This window comes from Sapajus apella, unplaced genomic scaffold, assembly GCF_009761245.1.
Source record: "Sapajus apella isolate SASKATOON/1434 unplaced genomic scaffold, GSC_monkey_1.0 scaffold11, whole genome shotgun sequence".
In the NCBI taxonomy this organism is placed as follows: domain Eukaryota; kingdom Metazoa; phylum Chordata; class Mammalia; order Primates; family Cebidae; genus Sapajus; species Sapajus apella.
The window spans coordinates 6424861-6435178 of record NW_022436951.1 but is presented as its reverse complement, the minus strand read 5'-3'; the positions used below and the strand labels follow the sequence as shown (position 1 = coordinate 6435178).

Here is a 10318-nt window from a genome sequence, read left to right as displayed (position 1 = left end):
CTAAAATGCAATAAAATAAATGGGAAAAAAAAAAAAAAGATTAAGAATGCTTGTTCTAGGTGCATTCTAAAAGGGATAGAGGAGGACAAAAGAATATATAGAACTACATCTCTCTTTCACTAAAATAATGATTTTTAGTTCTTGTATATACAATTAAATGTCAAGAATATTTTAATATAAAATAATGTTTTGATATTATATTAATCAATGTACAAAGCTTGTCTTTCCTTTTTCTTCTCATAAAAATGGACCCCAAAACTGTGCCAAGGGAACCGCCTCTTCTTCCTTCACTCCCCTCCCTCTACCCACCACCACGAAGTGGTATATAATTGTGGAGTTTTTTTAAAAAGTCTTTTAAAACTATGAAATTTGTTTTTAATTTTTATGTAAAGTAATAGTTTCTAGACACTGAATTGCAATTAAAAAGGGAATAAGAAAAGACTAGCAAATTTCCCATTATTCATTAAAATGCTTCCACATTAGGAACGGCAGAAACACATCTAAGTTCTGTGGTGTTCCTGGGCAAGCATGGGGGCTACTGTTGAATACAGTCTGTGTGTGGAGCTGCTTATTTTAACAAGATGGCCTGGAGAGTCTGCTCCAAGTGTGTGACATATGCTCTGAGGGAGCACAAGATCATCCAGCAGGAAGCAGAAAGAAAATATTGAACTTCTGTTTCTGTTTATTTAAGATTTGAAAACCAACAAACTTTATCAGTTTTTCTCATGCATTAGGTCTGTACATCAGCAGGTCAGGATCTTATGAAAGGCATGAGGTGTCCCCAGGGAGTTGTGGAATTTTCACAGAGCAGTAGGGTTGGCAGCCACCTTCATCCTTCCTCTGCTTTGGGGCTACCGAGACGTTCGCATTTTTTGTGTGCCCAGTTAAGTGACTCCACAAATGCATTATCTTGTTTTAACTAAGCTTGCCTTCACAAAGTGGAGTTCCTCATGGAACTGTGGGTTGAAGATAATAATTGCAATAATGCAATCTCATAAACTTATACAAACACAACGGCAGAGGCTCATTTACTCTTAATATGACCCTTTCAGAAACAATACAAAAGAAAAAAATGACCAACTCATCACATCTAATAATTAATTGAATGTCCTAAAATTGAAATGATCAAGATGATTTAATATATGGATTGATAAACGTTGTTGCTATAGATGACCTTGCCTGCAGTGCATAATATGCCTTGAGAAGTTAGTTAATAGTAGCCATACATATAAAGAGCTTATATATATGTAAGTTCAAAAACTATTTACTAAGAAAAATATATTATCCAAAGAGTTTGAATAGCACTATTATAAAGTTCCAAGAATAAAGTTTTTGAACTAAACCATGAATAAAAGAGTTCTACTGTGAGTTCAGGATCATTAGAAAAGGGAATGCCATGTTGGCTAAAGTGAGTTTTGCTGGCCCAAGATAAATCTAACAATAATGTGGAACAGTGAGAAGATATGTTGATTGAAATGGACATTAGGGTATTGTAGACTGAGTGTATTCCCAGATAGACTGTGGACCTCATGTGGGCAAGAATTGTGTCCCTATTAGTCCCACATTCCAAGCTGCTTCCTGGAATCAGTAGGTGCTCAGAAAACATTTGTTGGGCTTATGGATTCAAAGAAACAAATAACTAAGGGGAATTTGACCTTTGGTTTATAGCACAACTTCTCTTTGCCCCTTAGCATTTCCCAGTGATGGGAAGTTGTTCAGTGTTGGAAAGCAGAATCCAAATGACAGCATCAAGAGCCTGAGTTGACAGAAAGCATCAGCTCCCGGAGAGCTGGAAGTTCCTCCCCACCCTGGGCTTCCATTAATTTTTCCACATTGCGTTGTATTACACCAACTACAATTTCATGCCGTATTTGTGTTTCTAGTTGTCTCTCACTATTATTTGGGGAGCTGCTGGCGGGTAGACACAGGGTCTTACTCATCCTTATTTTCCTGATGGCTAGAACAATGTCAGACACAGAAGAAAGCAGCAGGGAGCAAATACATGTGAGCACCTGCTCAGCACTGGGCACTGGACATGTGCTGTCTATTCGATTATCACACTAACCTTACAAAGGTTAAATTACATTCCCATGGCCACACAGTAAGTAAGGAATCCAGGATTTTGAGTCCAAGTTTGATTCCAAGCCCAGGACTCTTTCCACTATCCCATATTTTGTCAATAAATGTAGGATTCATAAATTGTTTGATTAACATAACCTCTTTATTGTGGCTCTCAAATGGTAGAAACACAAATATGGCACCCTGCCACATGGTGGAACCCACTACACTTTCAAGAGCCTCAATGGTTAACTTCCTTTTATTGATCTAGACTCTACTTCCTTACAACTTCTACTTACTGCTCCTTGTTCTTCTCTAGAGCCACGTAGGATAACTAATGCCCCTTCCACAAAATCAGCCCTTGGTTTCTGAAGACAGTCACTGTGTCTACCCCTCACCAAGTAGCTGTTTTACCAGGCCATCATGACCAATTGTTTTGCAGGAAGAAAAAAGGAAGCCTGATTTTAATCCTTAAATTGTGGATCCTTTGCCATCCACCCTGTACCTTATCTAGCCAGAAAGTTTCTGAATTTATGCTGAGCTAGACCCAAATGGGATATTCCTTCCTGGCACTCCTCTGCATCAAAACACAGCATCCCCTGGCCATTGCTTTTTCACTTGTGAATGTTCACTTATGCTAGCAAGCACAGGTGGCAGGCCTGGGGGAGGTGGATGATTCACCAGGTGTGTCTGGATGGGCTCTGTGGAAAGTACCTTTAGCAGCTTCTCTCAAAGTGCAGTCAGGAACCACCTGCATCAGAATCACTGGAAGTCTGTGTTAAAATGTGAATTCCTGGCCCCACCCTCGAACACCTAGATCAAAATTCCTAGGATAAGACCTGGAATCCTTACTTTTAAATGAGCACTCAATCCAGCAATGGTTCTGATGCATACTTGAGTTTGGGAGCCTCTGGACTAAAGCCGGCCATGTCTAAGTGGCATGGCAGTTGCCACGTGGATAGTGAAATCCATACTGGTGGATGGCAACTAGAGTCAGTTCACATAAATAAGAAATATTTTTAAATGAAATGGGATTGTCAATACTTACGTAATGTAAGAAAAGCAAAAGGTTTTGGCAAGGGAGCTTGGCAGCAATCACATAGAAAACCATGATTTAAAAAAAAAAAAAAAAAGGTGGGGGGGATCCTGTAGTTAGCAGGACTGGCCTAGGCAATGTCAGTGGAACTTGTAATACATAAGTGGACACTAGTAACTTGAAAGGTTCTCAGAATTCCTCTGAGTGGGACTCAGTGGTGATTTACAAAGGAGTGAGGTGACTGGCCATTTTTTTTTTTTTTTTGCAACCAATAGATTTTATTTTATTTTGAAGAGCACATAGCTAACATGGAAGATGAATTCCTAATGTTAGCTTTGACCCATCTGAGGGCTGTGTTGACAAGGGACAAAGTAGTCTCTGCCAAACTCAGTGTCTCTTATGGGGCTTTCACTGAGACTCAGTGGGTTGAGTCCTCGGTATCTCTGAAGGATTTCTGAAATAAAATAACCCTTCATCCCCACTCCCAACCTGTTTATTAAAAGAAAAGATTTTTTAATATACATTGAATAAACCCCAATGTATATTATGGGGTTTACGGCTCAGGTGATACTTAGATGCAGTTAGAAAACACCATCCGGGAACCAAAATTAATAAAAAGAAATTCCATTTTTCACCTTTGTTTTTAAAGAAATTAAGGGAGATTCCATTTCTGTCACTAACTGCTACTTAAAATCGTCTCTCCCCTTGTTCTTTCTCTCTCATACCTCTTAGCTGCCGAAAGCCTCTTTTCCACACTCTGACTCAGTTCTCTCTACCGAAAGCCTCTGGATTTACTGGAGCTGAAAGGTCAAGTGTAGTGGCAGGAACAGCAAGACAAAAGCCCTTGTAGAAACCATAACTGACTCCTTGGGAATTCGGCTCTGAGAGCTGTTGTTTGCGCTCTCTGGAATGTTTTTAGCTTCTCCAGAGGTCTTGCTGTTAGTGAGGTTATTTCTGTCACCGACTTCTTTTCTTTCTCAGCCTCTATGGTCTTGCACCTGATTAAAGTAAACAGAAGCCACCAGCCAGGTCACTAAGAAGGTAGAAGTTCATGAACAAAACAGCTGGTGTATTTGATTCGGATGGTGAGCAAACATTTTATTCTTTTAATTTCAACTGTTTATTAAAACTCAGACCAGGCTTATCTGGTGAACTCCTTGATCCTACCCAGCAGGAGAAAAGATAAGAGAAAGTAGCAACCAGTCAATAGATGTCAGCAGGCAGTCTCATTCCCAAACAAGATAAAAGAACATGGACTCTGAGCTCAAACCAAAATATTTACATGATATCTTGTCGAGGACACTATCAGCACTTTGGAGGGGACATTAGGATGTAGATGACAAGAAAAAATCACTGTCCTCTGATTGGGAATAGCCTGGGCTAGAAAAGGATGAGCTAACATGTTGGGTTAGGTTTCTCTAGCTCTGATTTCTTAAGCAGCCATTGGAATAAGAAACTGGGCAAATTCCCAACAGGGTGGGGCAATCCCCATGATCCCAGCCCACTGGGAAAGGGGCCTAATTCTGCTTCTCCCTTCCCATTCCCCAGCAGCAACATACAAAAGCACAGAATGTCTCAGTGACCTGGAATTTCTTCAGTCAGATGACCCTGGGTGGTTTTTGCATCAAAAACACAGATTTACGAAACAGCAAATTATTTGTGAAAAATTTTTCACTTTGGAGGAAGAACTGTAGAGAATCACCACAGGATTATTAATGAATACATGTGAAAAACATGATTCTAGGTAAGAGATTCTGATATACCCATAGATTTTCAAGAACATATCTTCTGCATTAGAGAAACATTCTGCAAAAACTGTCCCATCAGGCCCAAGCAGTTACAGCAGCCTAGTAGCCCATCTGGGAAACAACTCCGGAACTCCTTCAGACAAACCCGCCAGAGCAGGGTGACTTGGCAGTCCTTGAGCCCCTGCCAGCTCATTTGTGGACAGTACTTTTCACAGATGCTCCCTGGTGTGTAGCAATTTCCGGATATTTTTCAAATGGTTTGTACCCTGCCAGCTGGGTGCAGTGCAGGCACTACAGCTTGGAGAACTCAGCCGGATGGACCAATCAAAGACAGCCTGCTGGCCCGGTTGGGATTAGACCGCATTGTTTGAGCCTTGCCCTGAGGTTGGCACCTATCCCCCTACCCTGCTGATTTCCATCCTCACTCCTTCCACTTCCCTAGTCCTTTTGGCCCCTGTTATGAGACCACTAGCCTGTCATCCTACCCCTACAAAAACCTCCTCCCCAGGTGGTCACCATTAATGTGCAGGCAATATAATGGAGGGAGAACAATATTTTAGGAGTAGGAAAATGTGAGCTAGACTCAGTTACGCCACTAATTAGCTCCATTCCTTAGTCAAGATGCGTAACTTCTCTGGGTCTCATTTTCCTCTCTCGTAAAATGAAGGCCCCATCACTACTGTCAAGTAAGGCCTTTACCAAGTCACCCAGGTCATTCCAGTAAGTTGCACATCTGACAATGGCCCATCCCTTACCACTCCTCTAAGTATGTTTTCTGAGGTAATTCAGAAAATAAGATTTTAGAAGGAAAGCTGTGTCACTTGCAGGAACCTGCTTCAGCGGCAGGCTAGGGCTAAACATTAAATTTGAAAGAAGACATGAATTCCCTTATTAATGCTGTTGAGGGGAAGAAGAGACTGAAGGAAGGCCACTTCTATAAAAATCAATGGTGAGCTGGAATGTATCAACTCTATGTGAGTCTGGCGTCTCAGGACTTTTCCTCTAGAGTGTCAGGATCCTGTGTAGTGAATAATGAATCTAAACATGCCCTCCATGACCTTGAGGATATGCAAACATGAAATTTTGATGATAAAACAATAAAAGAAAGAAGGAAAATTCTGGAAAGTTTAACTTCATTTCTATTATTATACTCAAAATGAGGGTAATGTTTTCTCCAATTATAAAAACAACACAGAAATCTGGAAACTACCAAAAAATTTAAAGAATGAAACAAAATGATAATAGAGATAACCACTGGCAATATTATGGCTGTTTCCTTTCACTCTTTTTGATCTGGACACTATAAAAACAGTTTCCTTCATGATTTTGAAGCATCAGTCTTTTTCTTTCTTTTCTTTTCTTTTTTCTTTTGAGACAGGGTCTTGCTCTTGTTGCCCAAGCTGGAGTGTAGTGGTACGATCTTGGCTCACTGCAACCTCCATCTCCCGGATTCAAGTGATTCTCCTGCCTCAGCCTCCTAAGTAGCTGGGATTACAGGCATGTGCCACCATACCCAGCTAATTTTTGTATTTTTAATAGAGACGGGGTTTCACCATGTTGACCAAGATGGTCTCAAACTCCTGACCTCCTGATCCACCCGCCTTGGCGTCCCAAAATGCTGGGATTACAGGTGTGAGCCACCACTTCCAGCCAGCATCAGACGTATTCTAAATTATCCTGGCTCATAGAAATCTCTGAATCCCAGAGAATTCTGAGTACCAATACTGCTTTTGGTTTCCTTTTCCATATTTCACTCTGATCCAAAATGAAAAATAACGCTAACAGGTGACTATTTGAATATGTGGTAGAACTGGGACTCAATATGAAGGTTTGCTGCTGCTTAGTGTTTGTAAACAAGCCTTTGTCTGTGTCTGTGTTTCAGTAGGGAGTACAAGGCACAGTGTTCTAATATGCACATTTTGCTCCTCTATTTTATTTTATTTTTTTTATTTTTGATTTTTTTCCCAGGAAGTCAACTTTAATAAAACTGGTTCTAAAAGGATGCAAGAGATCTAAATGATCCAAAGACAGTGATGGCTTCTCATTTTCTGTCCCCTACAGAGAATATAAATATCATTTCTTCTGAATCTAACATATTGGCCTCATTTTCAAAATACATCACTTTATTTTCCTTACAAGGCAGCCATACGTTAAGCATGTGACAGTCACATGATTTATGCAGTGAGCCCCAAGGCTTCCACCAGCTTTCCTGGAAGCTACAACCAGAAGAGTTCTGATGAGATTTCAAATATTAAAGCTTTCTCCACAGCCACAAGTTCCTTTGATGTTTGGGTTATTGAACACAAACCCACTGGATAATTTGTCTTCAACAGTCCATTTCTGTTCCTAAAAGTGTTAGCTGTGCTTTCTTTTCGATGAATACTCTGACTCCATCTTGAATAACTTCATCAGAATCTCCTTTTGTCTTTGTATATTCTAGAGTATAAGAAAGGCCATTACAGCCCCTGGTTCAGAAACCAACTTTTACACCTGTATGCTCAGGCTTGTCTTTAAGAAGCTGCTTTATCTTGTTTACTACTGAAGGTGTCAGGGCGAGAGCGGCCCAGGTGGGCTGCAGCTTCCTCTTGCTCACATCCCGGACAGTTGCCTGGACTAAGGGAGCCGACATCTTCGCCGTCCCGGCGCCCTGGTGCCTCGGGCCGAAGCTCGGCCGCCTCAGCCTCTCTCCATGGACATGGCGGGGACGTTCTGCTCCTCTATTTTAAATTATTCAATGACTTCCTATTGCCCTTTTGATAAAATTCACACTCCTCCGGAAGACTCACAGAGGCCATCGTCATTAGACCCCTGCCCCTCTGTCTGGTCTTGGCTTGTACCCCTTTCTCCCACACTCTCTGCTCCAGCAATACCGGTCCTCTGCTAGAGAGAGAGGAATGCTGATATTCCTCTCTCTGTGGCATTCTTCTTCTTCCCATTGTCGGACTAATCTCTCATTATCCATCAGAATAGGTTTTTGATATGTTCTCACCTTGTATTCCTCCCATATGAACACTTGTTGCGTTTTATTGCTGTGGTGTATTTTTTGCCTTTCCTATTAAACTCTAAATGCCCTGCGAGTAATGACTATCTGTTTTGCTGTCCAATGTGCTCTCATCATTAAGCATGGGCTTTTTGCAAAGTGAGTATTCAATAAACACTCGTTGACTGTGTTAAAGAATAATAAATGAATAGCATTCTTAATTCACATTAATGAGGAAGCTTTTCAAGAGAATATGTATACAAACTATTAATATTATCTTTCACAGTGGGAAATTTCATAAGTGCTCAGTGCTGAAGAGAGAGAAATACACTTGTGCTATTTTATGAAAAAGGACAGTAGTTTTGGAAGTTGAGATTGAAACTTTCGTATAGCTTTTGTAACTGATGCTGCTACTTTTAAATTTCTCCAGAGTAGGCTAGGAACTACAGATATGATGTGTGCCCTACAACCCCAGAGCGCACCATTAATATTGTGTGCTGCCATCTTACTCCAGAGACTGGTAGCAGAGGCAACCTCTGGCATTAATACCACAAAGGCCTACAATGCAGGCTTCTTTACTAGCATTAAAACCTGATAGTGATAAGCCACATATGCAGTACGTTTTCAGTGAGCAGACACATGGAGAACCGAGACTCAACTGAAAGCAGCAGGAAATTCAAAAGTATTCATATTTAGCACACTAGACATTTCTCTATGGGTGCAGCAACCAGTTCTGTCTTTATAACAATAGGAAAGGGCTTGCATGCTCTGCAGTAGTTCCTTATTTTCATGGGTGGGCAAAAAGATTCCCAGAAGAAACTGGAGTAGTGAAAGCCAGTTATTATTAATGGGACGTAGGACCTGCCTACATCCTACATATGATGCAGCAGTCCACTTTCCAGCCTGGCCAGCTCTCTTACTATCTTCCAGAAATGTGATAGGAAAGAAGGAAAGGCTATCCCACATCCCAACTTCCTGCGGGAAGGCAATTTAATATTTTGTTATATTTCTGATATTATTTATAATGAGCTACGTATCATATGAAACTAAATCACAGTTCTGGCTTGTTTTATAAAAATGTAAAAAAATTTCCTTCCTTTATCATTATAGGAAATAAAACCACACCTTAAGGACAGACTGCCACATTCATCTGAGCCCCTATGACCATTCCTTTCATGCTCTGCTTATGCTCTTCTTACTCACACCATGCTTATTCCCAACTCCAAGTTATTACTCATGCTGACCAGAAGAAATTACTTTTCCTCTTCCTTTCACACAGCTGCAAATTCAGCCTACTCCATGAGGACCAATCTTTTTACTGCCTTCTCTCTATGACCTTCCCGAATACCTCCAAACCACACTGCTCTGCCATTTCCCAGGCCACCTTTTGCACTTATAATCAGCATTATTCATTTTGGTGATTAATCTCACCCTGCTTTGCAATGTCCCTTGGCTATTCTCAATGTCTCTCTTGACTCCCCAATGGATCTCTAAGTTCCTGGAAGGATGAAGCTGTAACGTATACTCCTTTGTATTTTTATGACAGTATTAGCCACATAAAAGATGTTGAAATATATGATAAATGGTTGAAACCATCATGAAACTAACCATGAACATAAGGTAAACTATAGTGGTATAATTTATAATACTTAACTGTAGCCAATTAAAAAAGGATTTATTTAATAGCACATAGACAAAGAGAAACCAGCACATTTATTTTAATTTAAGATAGATTTTTTTATATAATCCAAAAGACTGGATTGAAATGAAATGACTACATACCTCAACATAATAAAAGCCATATATGACACTCCCACAGCTAGTATCATACTGAATGGAGAAACACTAAAAGCCTTTCCTCTAACATCTGGAACATGACAAGGATGCCCACTTTTACCACTGTTATTCAACATAGTACTGGAAATCCTGGCTACAGCAATCAGACAAGAGAAAGAAATAAATAGCATCCAAACTGGAAAAGAAGTCAAATTATCCCTGTTTACAAATGATATGATCTTATATTTGAAAAAACATAAGGACTCCACCAAAAAACTATTAGAACTGGTAAACAAATTCAGTAAATTTGCAGGATACAAAATCAACATACGAAAATCAGTAGCATTTTTATAAACTAATAGTGAACAATCTGAAAAATAAATCAAGAAAGTAATCCTATTTATAATAGCTACAAATAAAATAAAGTACCTGGGAATAAACTTAATCAAAGAAGTGAAATATCTCTACAATAAAAACCATAAAACATTGCTGCAAGAAATTGAAGAGGACACACAAAAAAATGAAAAGATATTCCATGTTTATGGATTGGAAGAATCACTATTTTTAAAATTCCACACTACCTGATACGGTTTGGCTGTGTCCCCACCAAAATCTCATCTTGAATTATAGTTCCCATAATCTCCATGTTTCATGGGAGGGATTCAATGGGAGGTAATTGAATCATGGGAGCAGTTACCTCCATGCTGTTTTCATGATAGT

The 10318-nt window shown here is 39.9% G+C and overlaps 1 pseudogene; it reads right to left on the bottom strand.

The window, feature by feature from the left end:
• Window positions 1-6944: 6944 nt before the first annotated feature.
• On the bottom strand, window positions 6945-7548 carry LOC116552267 (annotated as a pseudogene).
• Between the last annotated feature and the right edge of the window lie 2770 nt (window positions 7549-10318).